Source organism: Hordeum vulgare, chromosome 7H, assembly GCF_904849725.1.
Source record: "Hordeum vulgare subsp. vulgare chromosome 7H, MorexV3_pseudomolecules_assembly, whole genome shotgun sequence".
Lineage (NCBI taxonomy): Eukaryota > Viridiplantae > Streptophyta > Magnoliopsida > Poales > Poaceae > Hordeum > Hordeum vulgare.
The window spans coordinates 612081732-612104548 of NC_058524.1; the positions used below are offsets into that span (position 1 = coordinate 612081732).

The 22817-nt window shown below is 45.2% G+C and overlaps 1 pseudogene; it reads right to left on the reverse strand.

Moving 5' to 3' along the window:
• Nucleotides 1–10947: 10947 nt before the first annotated feature.
• Nucleotides 10948–22298, reverse strand: LOC123409508 (annotated as a pseudogene).
• Between the last annotated feature and the right edge of the window lie 519 nt (nt 22299–22817).

The window sequence follows — 22817 nt, forward strand, 5'->3', positions numbered from 1 at the left end:
GCCATCAAGGGGCCTGTTGCCTTCATCAATCACAGACTTTCCTTTTCCCTCAATGGGATCGAAAGTCTTCTTGTTGACCCGGATAGGAGGCATATAACCAACATGGTTCTGGAAATCTGCGTGGAAGTTGATGCCTGTCCTAGTCCTGAGGAATCTCATGATCCACGGTGCATAAATTTTGTGATCATAGGGGCACATTGCATTGTCAGCCAAAGTCCTCAAGAAGAAATCATGGATATTCATGGGGATACCGTGAATGATGTTGAAGAGGATATTCTTCATGAGGCCGACAACATCTTCTTCATCGTCATGGCCTTTGATTGGCACGAGCACACTGCAGAGAATGTGGTAGACAGACCGGGGTGTGTACTTGAGCTCATGGACGAGGAATGTGGTTCTTGAGGGTTTTCCTGCAGCCAAAGGCTTCATGAGGACTTCCATCATTCCATTTGGCAGCTCACGCTCACCATAAAGCTTCACTACCCCGTCTGAAGGAATTGGTACGGGCAGTTCTCTGAGGAGTTCAGACGCTGGAGCCTTGTACTGAGTGTTTTGGGTCATCCAGTCGAACACCCAAGTGTTGATGTCATCAGCATTGCCCGAGATGTGCAGAGTTGCATAGAACTGAAGAATAAGCTCACTATTCCAATCTGATATGTCTGAGCACATAGGGAGCAAACCTGCATCATGTAGTACACTCAGGACTGGTTCCATGCAGGGAATTTCTTCAAGTTCATCATGAGGAATGTGCCTGTGCTAGAATATCTTGTTGCGTCCACAGAGCACAGAAGCATAGTAGTTCATCCGAGTCCTTATCCAAAATGTGCCTTTGCAATCTTTGCCTGCTTGGCCTTCTGTTCCTTCCACTTGGCTTCGTTTATGAAGGTGGCCACCATGTGGCTGACGCCAGGAGGAAGTTTCAAATCATCAATGGGTGTGTTTGGGTCTTCATACCATACATTGATGAAGTCGAGGAGGACCTTGGGGTCCATGGCCAGAGGAATAGCACTGCCTGATGCTTGTGCTACCCTTTCTTGCTTGTTCCTGATGATGGCTTCCAGGGATTCATCATCATAATCATCACTTCCCTCTGATGCAGACGGGACTGCGATGATCTTGCTGGGGCTGGGCAGAGGTGCAGGTTCAGTAGTTGCCAAAGTATTCACAAGGGGTGTTGAAGACTTTGTCTCCGAGCTAGTTGCAGCTGGGAGTGAGGAGCTGGAGCTGGCAGTCGTAGGCTTCACGACTTTCTTCTGTACTGGTTTTGGAGGTGGAGCTGAGGACTTTGGTGTAGATGACATGGGTGCTGAGGGTTTTGGCGCTGATGGTTTTGGTGTTGACTGTTTTGGAACCGAGGGTTTTGGAGCTGAGGGTTTTGGAGCTGAGGGTTTTGGCGCTGATGGTTTTGTGACAGAAGCCTGTCCACACTTCTCTTGAGGCTTTGGAGCCTTTGGTTTTGATGGCGCAGACTGCTTTTGAGGAATCTCTGAGCCTGAAGTTTCTGCTGCTGAGGAATGAGCAGCACCGGAGGCAGGAGCTGAGGATTCATTAAATTTCTTCACTGCTGTTTCGGCTTGCTTCTTGAGCTTGGCCAGATGCCTTTCTTTTTCATCTGGGTAGTCATCAAGTGTCATAAGACTTGAGGGATGAGCTACTTGATGATCCTCAAGTGGAGCCCTTCTGCCAGGAGGCTTCAAAGCGAATTTCTTCGCATATTTTGGGGTCACAAACCTGTACTCCTTCCACTCCTGTGCCCATCTGCGTTCAATTTTCTGCAGCGTAATCTTTCTTTTAGCCATTGTCTCAGGTTCTTCATCACGCGTGCAATAGTCCATGTATATGTCATCAGGAATATCAACAGCTGTGTTCTGCTCCAGTTTCTTTCCTCCCTTCTGTTTCCTCTCTTCCTCCATTTTCTTCAGATGAGGAATTTGCTGATGATTTTGAACTCTTGAGGATTCTGATGAGCCTTGAAGAGTTTCTTCCAAAAACGCTGCAAATGATTTAATGTGATGAGAACTGAGAGATTCATCAGCTGACATGTGTGTACCTGTGAACAGAGTATAGTTGCGAGGAATTTGGAGAGGTCATATGCGTTCTCAGATTTGAAGAAAATGAAAAAGTTTGACAGTTTGAGGAATATAACCAGTGGTTGAGGAATTTGCTTAAGCATACTGTTCTTGGGTTCCAGAGTTGTATAGATCCGAAAATTCGCACAATTGAGGAATCTCGTGAAAATCTTAGATGCTTAGCTAGTTCATCAATGATTGTGGTGATGAATAGTGTTTGAGGAATCATGTGCGCATCGTATCTTGAGGAAAAACAGATTTCACATGGGAGAGGTAAAATTTCAGATCTAATCTGTTGTAAAAATGGGATATATTTACCCTGGAAGGTGCGAACGAAGAACACAAAAGGTGGTGTTGGAGAGGCTCTTCGGTCAAGTGTCCAATGCACCCTAACTTGGCAGCAGAGGACGTCTACGGCGGCGGCGGACATAGATGTTCTGACTCCGGCGTGATCCTGGCGGCGAAAAGGTTGAGGCAGTGAAGCTCTTCCTTGCCGGCGACAAGACAACCAGCGGTGGCGCTAGGGTTCGATGGAGAGTGTGATGGTAGGAGAGCGATGAGGCGAAGAAGATACTGAAGGGGTTAAGGACATATTTATAGCCCGAAAGTTACTGTTTGGCGCGAAAGTTTCGGACCGAATAGCCCTTGCCTCTACGTCTCCGCAGGACACGTGTAGCTCCCGTACGATGCGGTGGAGATAGTGGAGATCGTGGTTATCCGATCGTGGGAAGTGGGGGTTCAGTTACTGTTCCTTTGAAGAAAACAATTTTTGAGGATTTGAGGATTTTTGTTACCAAATCATCAGCTGACAAGGATGCAGTGAGGATTTTGAACAAAGTTTCAAGTAGAACGCATATGAAGAATTGAATAGACTGGGTAAGTATAGCATAGAGCGAAAGTAGGGTCCGATCACATTCACTTAGCAGAAACATCAACTTGAAGAAATAGCAATAAGTGAATGCTGTTGAGGACTAGAAATCACAGTCTACCTAGGCAAATGAAAGTCATCAAGTGTTTTTGAAGATTTTGCAATAGATCGTCACAATGAAGAACAACTGTTTTGAAGAAAAATGCATTGTGAGGAAATTGATCATTTGAAGAAAATCAACTTGAGGAATTTCACATTGGGCGGTGGCGTTACCCACCATATAACAATGTTGATTACAGACGCCGCGTACAATTGTCGTAGGGCCCTGAGAATCAACTTCTTCGTTAATTTCTTCACATTCAGAGTGACTTTCTTCATTGGTTGAAGAAAATCGTTTCATCATGTGTTGCACATCTAAGTCATCAACTTTGCATAAGTGTTAGGATGTGTGCATGTTTTTACAAAACATTTGAAGACTCTAAGATATTTAGCTCACACCGCAACTTGCAAAACCTTTTCTCATCCAAGGGCTTAGTGAAGATATCAGCCAGTTGATCATCAGTCTTCACATGGTCGATGAGGATATTGCCCTTGAGGACATGGTCCCAAAGAAAATGATGACGAATCTGGATGTGCTTGGTCTTCGAGTGCTGTACTGGGTTATATGCAATCTTGATAGCACTCTCATTGTCACAGTAGAGAGGCACATTCTTCATGTTGATGCCGTAGTCCTTGAGGGTTTTCTTCATCCATAGTAATTGAGCACAACAAGAACCAGCAACAATGTACTCAGCTTCGGCAGTGGAGAGTGATACGCAGTTCTACTTCTTTGAGGACCAGCAAACTAGTGATCTTCCGAGGAAATGGCATGTGCCAGATGTTGACTTGCGATCCACACGGTCACCAGCATAGTCTGAATCAGAATACCCTACCAGATGAAGATTGGAGCCCTTGGGATACCACAATCCTAGTGTTGGTGTGTGAGCTAAGTATCGAAGAATATGTTTCACAGCCTTATGGTGTGATTCCTTCGGTTTTGCTTGAAAACGTGCACACATGCAAACACTAAGCATTATATCTGGCCTAGATGCACATAGATACAATAAAGAGCCAATCATAGAACGGTATACCTACTGATCGAAATCTTTACCATTTTCATCAGTGCCGAGGTGACCGTTGGTAGGCATTGGAGTCTTGGCACCTTTGCATTCATGCATGTCAAATTTCCTCAGAACATCCTTGAGGTATTTCTCCTGTGATATGAAGATTCCATTGTTTTGTTGACGAATTTGAAGACCTAAGAAGAATTTCAGCTCCCCCATCATGGACATATGATATTCTTCACTCATCATATAGGCAATTTCATCACTGTATCTTTTGTCAGTACAACCAAATATGATGTCATCAACATATATTTGACATACAAATAGCTCATTATCATAAGATTTTGTCAAAAGAGTTGGATCGAGTGAACCAGGTTTGAAGCCTTTCTTCATGAGGAATTCCTTCAATGTATCATACCATGCCCGAGGGGCTTGCTTGAGGCCATACAGAGCCTTTTTGAGTCTGAAGACTTTGTCTGGATTCTTTGGATCCTCAAAACCTGGGGGCTGAGCAACATATACTTCTTCCTCAAGCTTACCATTGAGGAATGCACTTTTCACATCCATTTGATATAAGATGATGTTATGATGATTAGCATAAGCAAGTAGAATTCGAATAGCTTCAAGTCTAGCAACAGGTGCAAAAGTTTCATTGAAATCTATTCCTTCAACCTGGGTGTAGCCTTGGGCTACAAGTCGTGCCTTGTTCCTCACCACTTGACCGTCCTCATCTTGCTTGTTTCGGAAAATCCAGTTGGTGCCGATGATGTTATGCCTGCGAGGATCTGGTCGTTGACGACCTCCCATACATCATTCAGCTTGAATTGAAGAAGTTCGTCTTGCATGGCTTGGATCCACTCCGGTTCCAGAAAAGCCTCAGCTACCTTTGAGGGTTCTGAGATGGATACAAAAGAAAAATGCCCACAAAAGTTAACTAAGTGTGAAGCTTTTGAGCGAGTGAGAGGACCTGGCGCGTTGATGTCGTTGAGGATTTTGTCAAGTTCTACTTCATTTGCAATCCTCGGATGAGCTGGTTGAGGATTTTGTCTGGGCTGAGGAAGTGGTGCTGTTGCAATTTCCTCAGGAGCATCTTCTTGGCTTTCATCAGCGATGGGGATCGTTTCTTCACCAATTTCCTCAGTGGGGACAATGTCTTCCGTAGGCTTAAGCTTTATTGCTTCCTCAGGAGACAGCTTATCTGGATCAGAAGGCAATTGCTCTCTTTGCGAGCCATTAGTTTCATCGAGCCGCACATCTACAGTCTCAACAACTTTGTTGTGATAGTTGTTGAAGACTCTGTAGGTGTGCGAGTTCTTTCCATAACCGAGCATAAAACCTTCATGTGCCTTAGGTGCAAATTTTGAGCTATGATGAGGATCTCTAATCCAGCATTTTGCACCGAAGACTTTGAAATAACTTACATTGGGTTTCTTGTCAGTGAGGAGTTCACATGAGGTTTTCTTGAGGAATTTGTGAAGATATACCCTGTTGATGATATGGCATGCAATGTTGATTGCTTCAGGCCAGAAGCGACGAGGAGTCTGATATTCTTCAAGCATAGTTCTTGCCATTTCAACCAGAGTCCTATTCTTTCTTTCGACGACACCATTCTGCTGAGGAGTATAAGGAGCAGACAATTCGTGAGTAATACCAAGTTCATCAAGATAATCATCAAGACCAGTGTTTTTGAACTCGGTTCCATTATCACTCCTGATATGTTTGATCTTGATGCCGAAGTTCGTCGAGGCCCTTGAAGAAAATCGTTTGAAGATTTCCTGCACTTCAGTTTTATACACTATAATATGCACCCAAGTGTATCTGGAATAATCATCAACTATGACAAAGCCATATAGAGATGCTGCATTGGTTAGTGTTGCATAGTGAGTAGGTCCAAATAAATCCATATGAAGCAATTCAAATGGACGTGTAGTGGTCATGATGGTTTTGGAGGGATGCTTGGATCTGGTCATTTTCCCAGATTCACAAGCACCGCAGAGATGATCCTTGAGGAATTTGACTGATTCGATGCCAATTACATGCTTCTTCTTTGCAAGTGTGTGCAAATTCCTCATGCCTGCATGACCTAGTCTTCGGTGCCACAGCCATCCTTCTGAGGTTTTTGCTAGTAAGCAAGTGGCTGGTTGAGGACCTTTAGAGAAGTCAACAATGTACAAATCCCCTCTTCTTACACCTTCAAAGACTTTGGATCTGTCAGATTCCAAGATGACTACACATCTATATCTACCAAAGATAACAATCATATCAAGATCACAAAGCATCTAGACTGACATGAGGTTAAAACCAAGGGATTCAACAAGCATCACTTTGTCCATATGCCTATCCTTGGAAATAGCTACTTTGCCAAGTCCCAATACCTTGCTTTTACCTTCATCAGCATATGTGATTTGCTTCAGAGGTGACGGAGTCAGTGGCATATTCATCAGTAGGCTTTTATCACCAGTCATGTGATGTGTGCAGCCACTATCGAGAACCCACTCAGTATTTTTGGGTTTGTCATCCTGCAGATGAATTAGTACAGCTTACCATCTCATATGCTTCAGATTTGAAGAATATGATACTAATTTCATCAGTTCAGTGATTTCATCATAACAGAAATATAAGGACGTGTGAAATATTTCTATTTCATCAATCGTTAGCTTGCGTCCTATCAAGCATTTCCTCAGGTCTCCAGCAAATTCTTCAAATGATGATTTTCATCTGGAGACCTGTCCTGCAGAAGTGATTAGTTTGATTTCTTCACCACCCACATCTGAAGGGGTGGCAAAGCGTTCATCATCCTGCGAGCACCATATGAGAAAGGTGGCATTGAAGCTAATGCACTTCTGTTGACAATAGGGGGGTTAAAGTACTCATATGAGTATGCAGAGAACTGGTTTGATGATTTATGAACAAAATGATTTGAGGAGTAGCGCTCATAATCATATTCCTTGTAGTTTCCCTGCATGTTAGATGCATAAGCACGGGTACGAGCATAGTTTTGACCAGTTGAGGATTTTGATCCTCTTGAAGACTTTGGTCCTCCTGAGGAATTTGATCTGGGGTTCAGATTCTTCAGAGGTGATGTCATGAGGACATTCACTTGAAGATTTTCAAGACAGCTTTTGGGAACCCAGATTTTCCTCAGAGGAGGGCCATTCCTGCAGTTAGTTCCAACATATCGAGCAAATACTTCACGAGATTGATTTTTGAACAGTTTATAGTTGGAATCAAATGACTCATCCGAGGAATAGGATAATTCACATGAGAAGCCAGTTAGATTAGATGGATCAAAAGGAGGCCCATTAGCAGCAACCCATGAGGTTTTGGGATACTGCTTAGGTTTCCAATAAGATCCATCAGCATTCAATTTCCTCTCAAAGGAAATTCCTTCTTTCCTCGGGTTCCTGTTCAAGATCTGCTTTTTGAGCACATCACAAAGGATTTGATGTCCTTTGAGGCTTTTGTACATGCCTGTCACGTACAATTCCTTCAACCCTGCATTTTCATCAGTGACATTTGTGTTTTCCTCAAGTGAGGAAATAGACACATCAGGTGCAGTTGAAGAATTTGTAGCATTTGATGATTCTGGTGAGGAATTTGCAGTTTCACGTTCAATGCATTTAAGACATGGAGGAATAAATTCAACTTGACTAGCGCTAATCTGTTGAGCTAGTAATGAATCATTTTCCATACGAAGATCATCATAAGACATCCTCAGCTTCTCAAGATCAAGCTTCCTTTGAAGAAATTCGTAGGAAAGCTTCTCATGATCAGTGAGGAGTGTATCATAACGATCCTGAAGAATATCAAATCTAGACTGAAGATTTTTTATGTCATCAGCGAGGATTTGATTAAGATTCATTTCATCATTCAACAGATCATCACTTTTGTCTAGCAGTTTTTGAAGCTTTTCCAGAGCGGTTTGTTGTTTAGTGGCAATGATGGCAAGTGTACTGTAACTGGGTTTTTTGTAATCATCATGTTCACAGTCACTTGAATCAGAGGAGGAGGCATTATTTCATACCTTTGAACCTTTCGCCATGAAGCAATAGGTTGGAGTGAAGTCATCAGCATATTCATCAGTATGGATGGTGCAATCATTTTCTTCAAGATTGAAGATTGACTTGCTGACGAAAGTGGTTGCTAGTGCAAGACTAGCCTGTCCGGATTCTGAGTCTTCTCCAGAGCCTTCTTCTTCATCACATTCCTCTGATTCTGCCTCGGAATCCATTTCCTTGCCAATAACTGCCCGAGCCTTTCTGAAGCTAGTCTTCTTGTGTGAGGAGGACTTTGAAGATGAGGATTTTTAAGATTTTTCTTCTTCTTTGAGTCATCAGAACTGTCATCCTTGTATTTCTTCTTCTTTGATTCCTTTCCCCAGCGAGGACAATCAGCAATGTAATGACCTGATTTCTTGCACTTGTGACAGGTCCGTTTCTTGTACTCCTCAGATGCAGATTCTGATTTCCTCATGTCTCTTCTTGATGATTTACCGAACTAGCCTCGTCGTGTAAATCTCTGGAATTTCCTCACAAGCATTGCAAGTTCCTGACCAAATTCTTCAGGGTCACAACTGCTGTCATCTGTGTCTTCTTCTTCAGATGAGGAAATTGCTCTTGCCTTCAGTGCACGTGGTCTGGAATAGCTTTGTCCATATAGATCTCTCTTTTCTTCTAGCTGGAATTCATGAGTATTTAGCCTTTCGAGGATATCAACAGGATCTAGCATCTTGTAGTCTGGTCTTTCTTGAATCATCAGAACTAAACTGTCAAATGAAGAATCCAAAGATCTCAGCAGTTTCTTCACAACTTCGTGATCAGTGATATCTCGAGCTCCCAGTGCTTGCAGTTCATTTGATATGTCAGTGAGGCGATCAAAGGTGTCTTGGCAGCTTTCATTGTCATGTCTCCTGAAGCGATTGAAGAGATTGCGAAGAATATCAACACGAGAGTCGCGTTGGGTTGATACTCCTTCACTTACCTTGCACAGTCTCTCCCAGATCAGTGTTGCAGAGCCTCAGGCACTTACTCTTCCAAACTGGCAAGGGCTCAGATGACCACAGATGATGTTCTTCGCTTGAGAATCGAGTTGCTTGAATTTCTTCACATCAGCTGCAGTGACACTAGCAGAAATGATGGGGACACCATTTTCCACAATATACCAGAGATCATTGTCTATAGCTTGTAGATGCATTTGCATTTTGTTCTTCCAGAAGGGAAAATTCTTTCCCTCGTAGGTAGGACATGCTGCAGTCACCTTAAACATGCCTGCAGTCGACATAACTAAAACTCTAGGTGGTTAAACCAAAATCACACAGAACAAGGGAGTACCTTGCTCTGATACCAATTGAAAGTGCGTTATATCGACTAGAGGGGGGTTGAATAGGAGATTTTTAGAATTTCATCACTGAGGAAATTCCTTTTGAGGAAATTCCTCACTGATGACTAACTTACAGCGGAAACAGTTAAGGATCAGTCGTGCAATCGTTCACAACAGCAGTATTACCGAGTGAAGATTATGAAAACAGATTGCACAGTAAGAAGGCATGCAGAATACAGATGATGATTAACTATTGTGAAGAATTTGGGGTTGAGGAAATTCAGAGAAAGTCTTCAGCAAATTCTTCAAACAGTCACAGTGAAAGTCATCAACACATAATACAGAGAAAGTAAAGAGTTGAGGAATTAGAACCCGATTCTTGGTGAAGACTGTTGTTGATGACCCAGTTCCAACTGCTCTGACAGTTGTACATCTGGTTTGGAGCGGCTTGGTATTGAAACCAAAGGACACCCAGTCCCGGGACACACAGTCCCTACCGTATTCTCCTTGAGCTAAGGACACACAGTCCTCGCCCAACACTCGTGGTAAGTCTTCAGGCCAGACTTCCAAACCCTCACAAACTCGGTCACCCGGCGATCCACAATTGACTGCTGGAGTGCTCTAGACCATGACACCTAACCGTCTGGAGGATGCACAGTCCTCAAAGGTAAAAGGCTTCAGTCCCACACAGGAACAACTTCTTCAGTGATGCTCAATCACTAGGTTTGGTTTGTGGTTTCGGTGGGTGGTGTATTTCCTCACTGATGATTTACTCTCGTAGGCTCTGAGGAATTTGGGTTGCTCTTATGACAAGTGTCAGTTTTTAACGGAGCAGCCAACTAGCTAGTGGTTGTGGGGGGAGGCTATTTATAGCCTGGGAGCATCCCGACATGATTTGACATTAATGCCTTTAAATAATATGACCGTTGGAGTGGATAAGACCAGTGACTTGGCGTGGCTATCGAAACTGTCGGGACCCTCAACTGTGAGAGTCCTCATGTCACTCATATTCCTCACTTGAGGCTTTTGGTAGGATTTGGCTTGGGTTGAGCATCATGAGGAAATCCATTCCATAGTGTTACTTTGACCCCCTTTAACAGTACGGTGTTCCTATTCATCAACTGCGAAGAAAGTAAAATAGAAAACGTAAATCTTCACGCTTCAATTTCTTCAAAATGATTTTCTTCAGGAACCACCGATCTTCTCAATATCAATATCTTCATGAGGAATATCAATTTCATCGCAGATTCCTCGTGATTCATTTCTTCAGCTTCAAACCAATTTCTTCAACTGAAGACATATATTTTTAGGGGTCGATATTCTTCAAATATCGCAAACTCCTCAATGACTTATAGATCCTGTGTACACTTATAAACACATTAGATACTTAACCTATAAGTCTTCAAACCACCAAAATCACTAAGGGGCACTAGATGCACTTACACACACAAGTCACGCTCATGCAGGGACAGTTCCCTTTTCGTGTCGAAGCTCATCCAGCAGCCCTCGATGCCACAAGTGTACCCTTCGACGCGCATCGGATGATCTCTTGGAGTCCTCTCCTCTCCTGTAGCCTTCTTCAACTGCTTCATCGTTTAGGTGTGAACCTCGCAGTGCTGCAGCAGATGCTTGTGCGTGAAGAATTTCTTTCCACAGCCATCCACTGGGCAGATGTGGCGCCAGCAGCATCAAGAGCATCAGTCCTCTCATGGATTCTGTGGCTCATGCCAGCCATCTCAGCAATTCCACCAGCATTGTCACTAATGGGACCATAAGCATCAATGGCAAGACCAGTTGCCATTGTGCTTAGCATGCCAAGAGAAGCCATTGCAATGTCGTACATTGCAGCAATGGAGAAGCTGACGTAGATGCTGACAGCAATAGCGAAAATTGGGATGATAACACACTTGTACCCCAGAGCAAGACCGAAGATGACGTTGGTGGCAGCACCAGTTCTGCAGGAATCGGCAACATCTTGCATAGGGCTGCCACAAGGAAACAGCTGGGGGATAAGGCACAATAACATAAAATATGAACAATAATATAACTAGAAACTAATGTTTTAGTTAGCTGTAGGCGTTGCTAGTGTAGTATTCAGTCACAAATCCAATAATCAGACCATCCCATAGACCAAGTGCCACGCAGAAGAAAAGGCCCCTGTGAAAAATCAAGAAAGCATAATCAGAAGGAAGTACAACATTGCAGAATTGAACAAATATTGACCCACAAAATTACCAATTGGACACTTCCTTCTGAGCACTGAAGTTGAAGATGGTGAACATAGCTGGAAGAGCCAACCAGCTGATGACCGCAACACCAACAGTCATTAGAGCAGTGGAGATGATGAGCTGCTTCTTCAGAGCAGGCTCAATTTCGTTTGCAGCCTTAATCTCAAAGAAATCAGTTGCAAAGAGTGTGGTGAGCAAGCAAACAATGATGCCTGCAGAGCTCACGAGCAGTGGGTAGCACATCGCAGTGAAATCATGGTTGATTCCAAAAGATGAGATGGAAGCAACAACAAGAGCAGCGCAGGAAGACTTTGCATATGAACCAAAGAGATCTGATCCCATTCCAGCAATATCACCAACATTGTCACCGACGTTATCAGCAATCACCTGCAAACAAGAGTTCCAAGTTCAGCAAAGGATATGTCATGAAGCAAAATAGTCACAATATAAATTGTAAGCAATGTCTGCTAATTTGCCTAAAACTATTAGCCAAAAGCTGAGAAGTGAGAAGAGAACTTACAGCTGGGTTCCTTGGGTCATCTTCAGGAATGTTCCTCTCAACTTTGCCAACAAGGTCAGCACCCACGTCAGCAGCCTTAGTGTAGATACCTCCACCAACTCTTCCGAATAGAGCCATGGAAGACCCACCAAGACCATAACCTGAAGGCGAGTTGGGCTGACTTGGCCCTGACGGTGTACCGAAGGCGAGTTGGGCTGGCTTGGCCCTGACGGTGTTGCGGGCGAGGAGGTGGCAGAAGGTGAGGGCACGGTCGCCCTGCAGCCACGTCCCCAACAGCTTGACCTCTTCCTGCAGCAGTAGCAGGGCACGACAGAGATGTCATCGTCGAAGCAGATTTGAGGGCTGTGTCTTCCAATGGACTTCCGGAATACATATAAAGCTAGTGCAATTTGGGTCAATAGATTCAAGAGATGCCTCAACCACAAGTCGTTATCCTCCATGGCGAAAGCAGTAATGGTGTCCTGCCCACCAAGATGGATGAGGAGAAATGCTGCCCAGAAGAAAGTCGGCTGTTCGGTTCTTCTTAGCCTTTCAATGTTGTTATCCCGATGCCGTGACAGGTAGCCGAGTGCATAAACTGCTGCCAGGCCTGCCCCCAAGTAAGCATCCCAAAGGGAGAGCCGTAGGAGCCTGTTGCCGCTACACCGCCGGAGCCTGCAAGCAAAGAAGAGGAACAACTGCAGTGTGAAGCTAGGAGCACGAGTAGCTGCATTTCCCACTCATTATATAGTCTGATCAAATGATCCATCGCATGTATTCTCGATTCCCTGGTGGATACAACAAAATGTAAAATAATTCAGTGTGTTTTGTCCAAAAAATAGCAAAAGATCGTTAGCTTTCAAATAGAATTCGTGTCCACTTTAGGCATGTTCAATAAAAAAGTATTCAGTGCCTGGTTTGTGACATCATTTTTCCCCTAGCTAGCTAGGCCCTATATTAGCAGTAAACCAGACATACAAAAATGTAGTAGTTTTTCTGGAAGTTCTATCAAAACGAGACGAAATTATATTACAAGGAATCTGTTTTGCATTGAGCAGAATGCCGACAGTGACAACCGGGCGAAGGGTCTCTGCAAGAAAGACCAGAGAACTCTGGTTCTCCACACAAGCCAAACGATGCCCGCTATCATGGGGACCAAAGCTTCCGAGCCTGAGAGGCTGAGAACCAGATTTGGGGGAGGGAGCGGGTGAGAGGGAGAGGGGGGGACCACCACCGTTGTCGGCGAAGGGGACGGGTGAGCTCACCTTCACAGATGGCGGTCTGGATCTCGGCGCACTTGATGACGACGTTGTGGTCATTGAGGCCCTCCTCCTCCTCGATGAGGTAGTCGCCGTAGCCGTTCTTGGTGCCAGCGGCGGCGGAGGCGGTGCTGGGGGTGACCTTGACCTTGGAGACGATGAACCACTGCGCGACGGCGAAGACGATGCCGATGACCCCGCAGACAGGGATGAGGATCTCCGTCCCGAGCTCCCCGAGGATCGCTATGGCTGGCTGGCCAACGAAAATCTAATGACGGACCGGACGGCAGCGGGCGGGGTGGGATGGGGGGGGACAGATGGGTCTTATCCGTGCGGGAGGAGGCGGCGCGGGCAAGGAGAGGAAACAGATCGTGGGAGGAAGGGAGGAGAGAAGTGGAGGACAGGAGGAGGCGGAGCAGCGCGGCCGGCGGCGTGCAAGGCTAGGGTTTGGAGGGAGACGAGGTTGCAGGAAGAGGAGAGTGGTGGCCAGGTCCTCTCCACAGAGCGCGGGGACTGGCATGTGATTTTAGCGGGGTTGATAGCAATGGCGCATCCCCAGGGGGTGCGCCATTAGTAACCCTGGTTACTAATGGCGCATCAGCTGGTGGTGCGCCATTAGTAGTTTTGCAAAAAACAAATATATAGTAGTGGCGCACTGGGTGAGTGGTGCGACATTACTAGTTAAACTAGTAATGGCGCACTCTGCTCCGGTGCGCCATTAGTACTTTTGCAAAAAAATAATATAGTAGTGGCGCACCGAGTGTGTGGTGCGCCATTAGTGTCCATCACACTAATGGCACACCTACACATGGTGCGCCACTGCTATATAGTAGTGGCGCACTACTTGTCTGGTGCGCCATTAGTATCTATATCATCTATATCCCTTTTCCTAGTAGTGACTTATCAACTCCCAAGCTTAAAACCTTGCTTGTCCTCAAGCAACTCAGTTGACAAACTGAGAGAGAAAGAAAAACTTTGACAAACTCTGTTTGATCTTGTTGTTGCAACTATGCCTAACTTATAACCAGAATTTCAGCAAAGAACACAAGTTAACCACATAAGCAAGTGACACAAAGGTCTTACGGTAAACTAATATCAATGTGTAACGACCAAGATGCGGTCCTTTCCGATCTGGGGATAGAGGCCCCGAATTGGAAAGGAGCGCATCTAAGCGTCTCGCAAACAGGTAACACAACACATACATAATAATAAAGATAGACAATCTGGGGTTCAATTGCCTTCTCATAAATATATCAGAGTACACCACACATACAACCAAAGTAGTTCCGCTACGGACTACAAAACATAGAAAGGCTATGCTACCCTGCCTGCAGGCCCACGATCACAACCACGCCTCAATCTTCTGGATAGTTCACGTACAGGTGGTCTGTCTCCTCATCATACTCCCACGCCAGCTGCATGCCGTCGGGATCACCTGTCTCTGGGGTACCTGAACCTGTTGGCATTGTGGAGGAATCCGTGAGCCACGTGGACTCAGCAATCTAAGACCTTGGTGCCAGAACTAGTCAAGTTATTAGGTAGGATAAGGTAAAGTGGTTAATGTTGCAGCATCCTAAGCTTGATTTGGTGGCTAACTTACGTAAAACATTTAGGAAGGTGGTCTATACTAGCGGTCGTGAATACTTGATCACTAAGTGATCCTGAACACCTACCTACGTCATTCATAACCCCACCGTGTTCCCGATCGAAGAGAGATCTTTGAGGGGACAGTCACGGTTACGCACACAGTTGGAAATTTTATTAGCTTTTGTTGAAGTTATCTAATACCGGATGTTAACAAAATATTCCAAGTTGCCACATAACCGCGGGCACGGCTTTCCGAAAGATTAAACCCTGCAGGGGTGCTCCAACTAGTCCATCACAAACGTACACAGGCCGCAAATTAATCCTCTATCACGAATCTCGTGATCTCGTCGGATTCCTTAGAGGAAAACCTCAACTCTGGGGAAACCAAAGCTTCACTGGGATTCCTATACACAAGATATATCGCTAAGGTAAGGCAAGGCTAGCAGGACCCCCCGTCGTGTCAACGACCCTAATAAGAGCCGTGTATCTGAGTCTCAGGACACGACGGATGAGCTAGACGTCGGGATGGCTAAACCTCTGGGTGACCAGTGGGGCCCCGGGCATCGCTCAGGTGGGGCCAACACTCATGAGGAGCACTGGCCCGGGTTGTTGATTAAATTCCTTGGGGTAGCTATTCCCTATGTAGATTATTATTAAGTGATTAGAAAATTAACACCAATGTGGGGTCCTGCCGGACAAGCCTTAGCACTACGCGATTTATCAAGGGGGTCCCCGTAACAACCCCGAACGTGTTAGGAGCGATCATTATGGAATCAAACACCGGTAGCCGGTAACTATGGCGGCAATAACGGAACAAAGCACCCGGCCAAAGGCTAGGCCTTCCGTTATTTACCATGTATATAGGTGGATTAATTAAATAACAGAATTTAGATAATGATATCAAGCTCATGTTGTCACATGAGACAAAGCACCCGCATCTAGCAACGCTAATATTAGTAGCTGAGCAAAGCCTACTTAGCCATTCAAGTTTTGCTAGGTAGGGATGGTGTTTGGTTTCATGGCATGTCAGGAGGCAATTTAATTCAATGGTAGGTAGCGAGCAATATGACATGGAAACGCAAGCTAGCATAACAAGTCTAGAGATGGAATCAAGGTCATTTCATCTTGCCTGTAATATCCTCAGCTTGGAATGGTTCTTGATCGTCCTGCACGTACTCTCCCGAATCCACGTACTCGTTCTATGATCCCGGTGCTACCCGACATAAGAATAACATCCAATGAACAACAGCACCTCAAGATGCAACAAGCACATGATGCATGAGATGAAGAATGAGCATGCATCACTATTTCTATCACTAACACAAGCTTAAGGAGCTAAAACAAGTTCCTGGACAGTACTACATGCTAACCTATTTTTACATGCATGAGAATGATATGATCAGATGCGTCTCGTGAAAACGATGCAAAACCATATAAAGAACATTACAATCGGAGCTACAGATCAACGGGAATCAACGAAACAAGATATGAAGCCCTACGTGTCAAAATCATCACCACACCCTCAAATGGCACAAATATGGTATTCCCAGGTTTCCAAGACATAAAATAACCCATCATGTATGGGGTGGAGCAAAGAAGAACACCACAACATCAACTAAGCACTCACAAACTTCAAAAATGACAAAACTACATAATCTGCCATAAACTGCATCATAGCACTTTGTGAGCTACATGCAAAGCACCTACAGCCACCCAACTATGACACATAATATATGTGGCTGTAGCTAGCCAAGAATACTACCAGAACAAGCAAGAATCACACAAAAAGGAATTAAACACAAGAAGATACAAGGCTGCAAACTTTCCCAAAACCAACAGATCACAGGGACTTAGTGAAAATTCCTGCACCTAACTTTCTGTCATTGCTCTGAAGCTTTTTGACAGCAGCCAAAACAATACCTATAGGGCTCCAAATGACATGAAATTTTATAGGGAGCTATACAAACATATCAGGTGTAACTTTCTAGTTGAAAGCTAGGGCTAGATCACAACACAATGACCAGCACAACCTCATCTATGGGAGAAGAAAATATAACCAGATTCTCAGACTTAGTGAAAATCTCAGATTTTTACTAATCTGGAATTTCAGCCACTAGCCAACTATGGATGGGCACAACTTGCATACATGGATTCCAAATCATGAATTGAAACCAACATGTGGTAGAGGGGGTCACCCTCTACTACCATTACCAAGAAACAAATACAAGAGCACATCACAATTCATGGAACCAAGCTCTAAACTTAGAAGAAAATCCAAATATGACTTTTCCAGAAAATGTTCCAATGGCAAAAATGATTTCACCAATGGATTCCTAGGATCTTTCTACCCAAAAAACATATAAAAAACATATGCATTTGCTTGGAGCAAGTGACCACAAACTAGGAAGGAAGAAACTACAAGAAATCATACATAGTGAATAGTGCAACATTTCATGCAACTCCCACTAGTCCAAATATCACATATCTATGCTCATGTGCACAAAGACAATATGGACATGAGGGTTTGGACCCCATGTTGGTGTCAAGCACATCATCAACACAAATACTTGTCTCACTATGTCACCCACGCACACAAACATCATGCCCTCTCTCATATTAAACATGAGGAGGTGCACAAGTTGCAAATGGGGCTGTTTCCCACACACTCACATCTACTCATATGCATGTCATCTAGTAGAAACCACACCACCTACACATGCTAGCAACACAAAAGAATGCTAACACATGCAAATGACACTTACACACACATGCATACATACACTAGCACCACCACATGGTGTGCAACACACACACACACACACACACACAATCTGCCATACATCTAGCCTCATAAGCAAGTATATATCGAGCCACCTACACATACTTCTCTACAAGGGAAGCACCACACACACACTACATATATGATCATCACCAAAATATACTATGCTATACAAGCTGAAGTGAGTGAATAAAAATACCCACAAGAGACCAAGCATGTGCAACAACTTTGCAAGCCGAACATAGCAAACACATCTGAATTGCAACAAAAATAAAAAGGACAATGGAGGGATTCGAACCCTGGATCCCCTGCAATCACACCCAATAGCATCACCACTCTACTGCAGCCTCTTGGTCGACAGCAACAAGGGAAAAGAAGAGGTTATAAAGCAAGTGCAGCTATTGCATGCTACTATACCGAGAAATAGGAATTAAAAAAAGGGGCAAGCTGGGATTCGAACCCACACCCTCTCAAAGACAAACACCTGCTGTACCACTGCGCTACGATATGATAATTGATAGATTAGGGGACTGAAACAGGGAAGCTAGCAGGAAACCCTCTCTGCCTACGAAGAAACACCAGCGACAGGGAGATCGCTGGGGTGTTTCGCCGGGGTTGTTGATGCGCTGCACTACCGGAGGAGAGCCCCTGCACTACGACGTTGCAACACGAAGGGGAGAGCTCCCCTGCTACTGCTACATCACTACATACCACCCTGACTGGCAAGATGCACGCACACAAACTTGCTGGGCTCTGACGAACAGCACCCGAGTGGAACACGATGACTCTACCTCGGATCTAGGGCGAACCAGGGAGGAAGAAGGAAGGGGGACAACGTCCTCACCTAGAGAAGGAAGTAGGAGGCCAGTCTATGGAGGAAGAAGCGCCAGAATGGAAGAAGAACGACGACGAGGGGTCTACAGAACCGAAGCAGGGGAAGGAGCAGGAACACCGCGGGCGCACCCTTGACGAGCTCGGGGCCGTCGGTGTGGTCGATCCCCGGGGCTCCTAGCACCGGGAATGGATCGCGGGAAACCACCCCGAGCTCCCGGACATGGCGGACTCGGCGGACGGTGAAGTAGGCGGGGTAGACGCGGCGAGCTCCTCCCTCTCTCTCTCTGCTGCTAGCCTACAGATCTTACCAGGGAAGAAAAGAAGAGATGGAGATGGGGATGTGGAGAGGTGGCGGAGGCGGCTGAGGGGAAGAGGAACCCTAGGCGAGGGGAGGTACGGACGCCCAGGTTATAAGGGGGGGGGGCCTCGACGTAGGTGCCCTCACAGCGGCAATGCGCACTATCTCTGCTTCCTGACGGTCGGCACGAACGGGGAGGAAACGGTGTTAGAAGAAGAAGAAAGGTGCCGCGCGTGGGCTCCTGCACTCACGAGAGGGAGTGGAGATGGGCCGACATGTGGGAGTGAGCCCATAGGTGGCGCCATTCAAAAGGGAAAACAAAACACTCCACGGACTCTCTATTTACAGAATAAATACTTGGAAGAAATAAATGCTCAGGAAAATCTACTGGGGAGAAAAATAGAACAAAAATGACCCAGAGCTTGGAAAAATCTAACCTATTTGAATAAAATGTAAGAATGAATATTAGGGCAATTGAATATTTTACAAAACAGCAATAAGTGGGCTGTTTTGTAATTATCTTGCACCTGTCAAAGCTAAGTTAAAACAAAGACTTCACTTCACCACACCCAACTCAAATCAACCTAATACATAGGCACTTTTAAAACAGAAAAGGAAGAAGAGTTTTCTGGAGCTATGAATAAAAGAGAAAGGAAAGGTTTTAAAACCTATGCCATCCCAAGGTTGCTCCTACTAGCACAAGGCATACTTCACACAAGATCATATCTCACATCACCACAAAAGATCACATGAAATCACAAGGTACATAATCCACAAGATCACAACCACCACATGAAATGCTATCACCAAATTGCAACAACACAAGACATGGGCATGAAATAATATGTTATGCATGCATGCAAGGGAAGGAAGTAATAAGGGATATCACATGAAGTCATGGCACAAATGGTATCATCATATCCCTGACAAGGTGGACCCACTTGCAATAGGTTCCAAATAGGGAAGGTTTAAACTTGGGGCACTACAAACTCTCCCACACTACAAAGAAGATCTCGCCCTCGAGATCTAAGACTGAAAGAAATCGGGAAATTCGGAACGGAGGTGATCCTCGCGTTCCCAAGTCGCCTCTTTATCGGAATGGTGTGACCAGTAGTTGCTCACATGGATTCCAAATCATGAGTTGAAACAAACATGTGGTAGAGGGGGTCACCCTCTACTACCACTACCAAGAAACAAATACAAGAGCACATCACAATTCATGGAACCAAGCTCTATACTTAGAAGAAAATGCAAATATGACTTTTCCAGAAAATTTTCCAATGGTAAAAATGATTTCACCAATGGATTCCTGGGATCTTTCTACCCCAAAAATATAAATATAACATATGCATTTTCTTGGAGCAAGTGACCACAAACTAGGAAGGAAGAAACTACAAGAATCATACATAGTGAATAGTGCAACATTTCATGCAACTCCCACTAGTCCAAATATCACATATCTATGCTCATGTGCACAAAGACAATATGGACATGAGGGTTTGGACCCCATGTTGGTGTCAAGCACAACATCAACACAAATACTTCTCTCACTATGTCACCCACGCACACAAACATCATGCCCTCTCTCATATTAAACATGAGGAGGTGCACAAGTTGCAAATAGGGCTGTTTGCCACACACTCACATGTACTCATATGCATGTCATCTAGTAGAAACCACACCACCTACACATGCTAGGAACACAAAAGAATGCTAACACATGCAAATGACACTTACACACATATTCATACATACACTAGCACCACCACATGGTGTGCCACACACACACACACAATCTGCCATACATCTAGCCTCATAAGCAAGTATATATCAAGCCACCTACACATACTTCTCTACAAGGGAAGCACCACACACACACTACATATATGACCATCACCCAAATATACTAGGCTACACAGGCTGAAGTGAGTGAATAAAAATACCCACAAGAGACTAAGCATGTGCAGCAACTTTGCAAGCCAAACATAGCAAACAGATCTGAATTGCAACAAAAATAAAAAGGAAAGGGGAGGGATTCGAACCCTGGATCCCCTGTGTCGTGGTTTTCTCACGGGAGATGTCCTCGTGAACGGACTTAGTACTGGAGCCATCGCACTTTGGTGGCGACTCAAAGGGGTTGAACGGGAGAGAGACGGCGATTTACCCAGGTTCGGTCCCTCGTGAGGAGGTAAAGGCCTACGTCCTGCTTTGAGTTGTATTGATGGAGTTTCGATTACAAGGAGGGCCGGTGTAACTCGCCAGACCTAGCAATCGATGATTTCTAACCTGCCCTCTTCTTCTTTGGGACTCGCCTTTATATACAGGTCGAGTCCCTAGGGTTCACAAGGGTACTTTCCTTTCTACAAACCGTGACCCTTACGATCTCTAAGTCGCCATCTTCCAAAGCTTGGAAACCTTCCGGAAGTTGTAAACCGCCATACAACCTATGGTCTTGCCAGGCCAAGGCCCGAACCACGCTTATATGAATCGCCTGATTTGGTGACCTGGCCCAACCAGGGCGGGTTATCAATAGGTAATATCCCCAACATTAGGCCCCAGATTGACTTGAATTCTCTTCACGCAATATTTTTGCTCAGTTAAGGGCGATTCATTTTTCATCCTCCTCCATACGCCATGAACTTGACCCGCCATCTGTTGTGGAAAAACTTAAATCGCCAAACCATTTCTCGTTGGTATCTTCTTATCCCTTGAATTCCGGAAAAGATAATGACGTAATCCCAACGGATCCCTTGGTATCGTTATCCCAAGATTTTCGGAGCGCCATCATGGCGAATCTTTATCCTTTGGCGGTTCCCGCTCGTGGCGCCTCGATTCCAGCGCCTGCCCTGTTAAATAGGTGGGGGGACAAGACTGGGCGCATTCCACCCACCAGTCTTATCGCCTTTTCTCCCCATTGCTGGAGCGAAGAAAACCCTCATTGTCTTCCGCGAGCTCTGCCACCAACCGTAGTTCCTACCGTCACCCGAAAGCTTTGGTGCCGCCCAAGGACCTTGTCGCCGTCAAGTACTTCGCCGCAGCCGAACAGTTCGCCATCACCGTCCGTCTCGTCGTCGTTGAACACCCCGTCGTCGCCGAACACTTCGTCGCCGCCGAATACTTCGACGCCGCCCGAGGTTTCCGCGCCCGTCCGGCGTTTCCGCGCCCCTCCAGAAGCCTTCGTCGCCGTCCAGCATCTCGGGCCTAACCCACCAGGTTAGGTCTCCGTTTACTCAAGAGCAGATCCCTATTCTTTTTCGAAGTTCATCACTGCCATGTTCTTGATGCCTCCCCGAATAGTTGTTACTTGTTCTTGATTTGTTTATATCGATGAAGACGAGAAAACCAATGTCTCTAATACCTTTATTTGTCCACCCTTGATTTGCACATTTAGAGTAGGATTTCACCAAACCAACAGCATTGTCCCATCTTGGTCGTAGGTTGCCGCATCCGGTCATTTGCCGCATTTATTTCCAGTTGTCCAGTTGTCACGCCCAAGATGCGACCCTATCCTCAATTTGGCACGAGGGCCTCGTCAGGGATAGAAGTGCATCTCGTCGTGTCGCAAGAAGGGATATCGTTACAAGTACATGTACTGAAAAGAAGAGATATATAAAGAGTTGGCTTACATTCGCCACAAGCTACATCAGAGTCACATCAGTACATTACGTAATCATCAAGAGTAAGAGCAGGGTCCGTCTACGGACGAAAACAAACGACAAAAGAAGAACGACGTCCATCCTTGCTATCCCAGGCTGCCGGCCTGGAACCCCTCCTAGATCGATGAAGAAGAAGAAGAAGAAGCAACTCCAAATGAACAATCAACGCGCTCGCGTCACGTAACCTTTACCTGTACCTGCAACTGGTGTTGTAGTAATCTGTGAGCCACAGGGGACTCAGCAATCTCATTTCCAAAGGTATCAAGACTAGCAAAGCTTAATGGGTGAGGTATGGTTAAGTGGTGAGGTTGCAGCAGC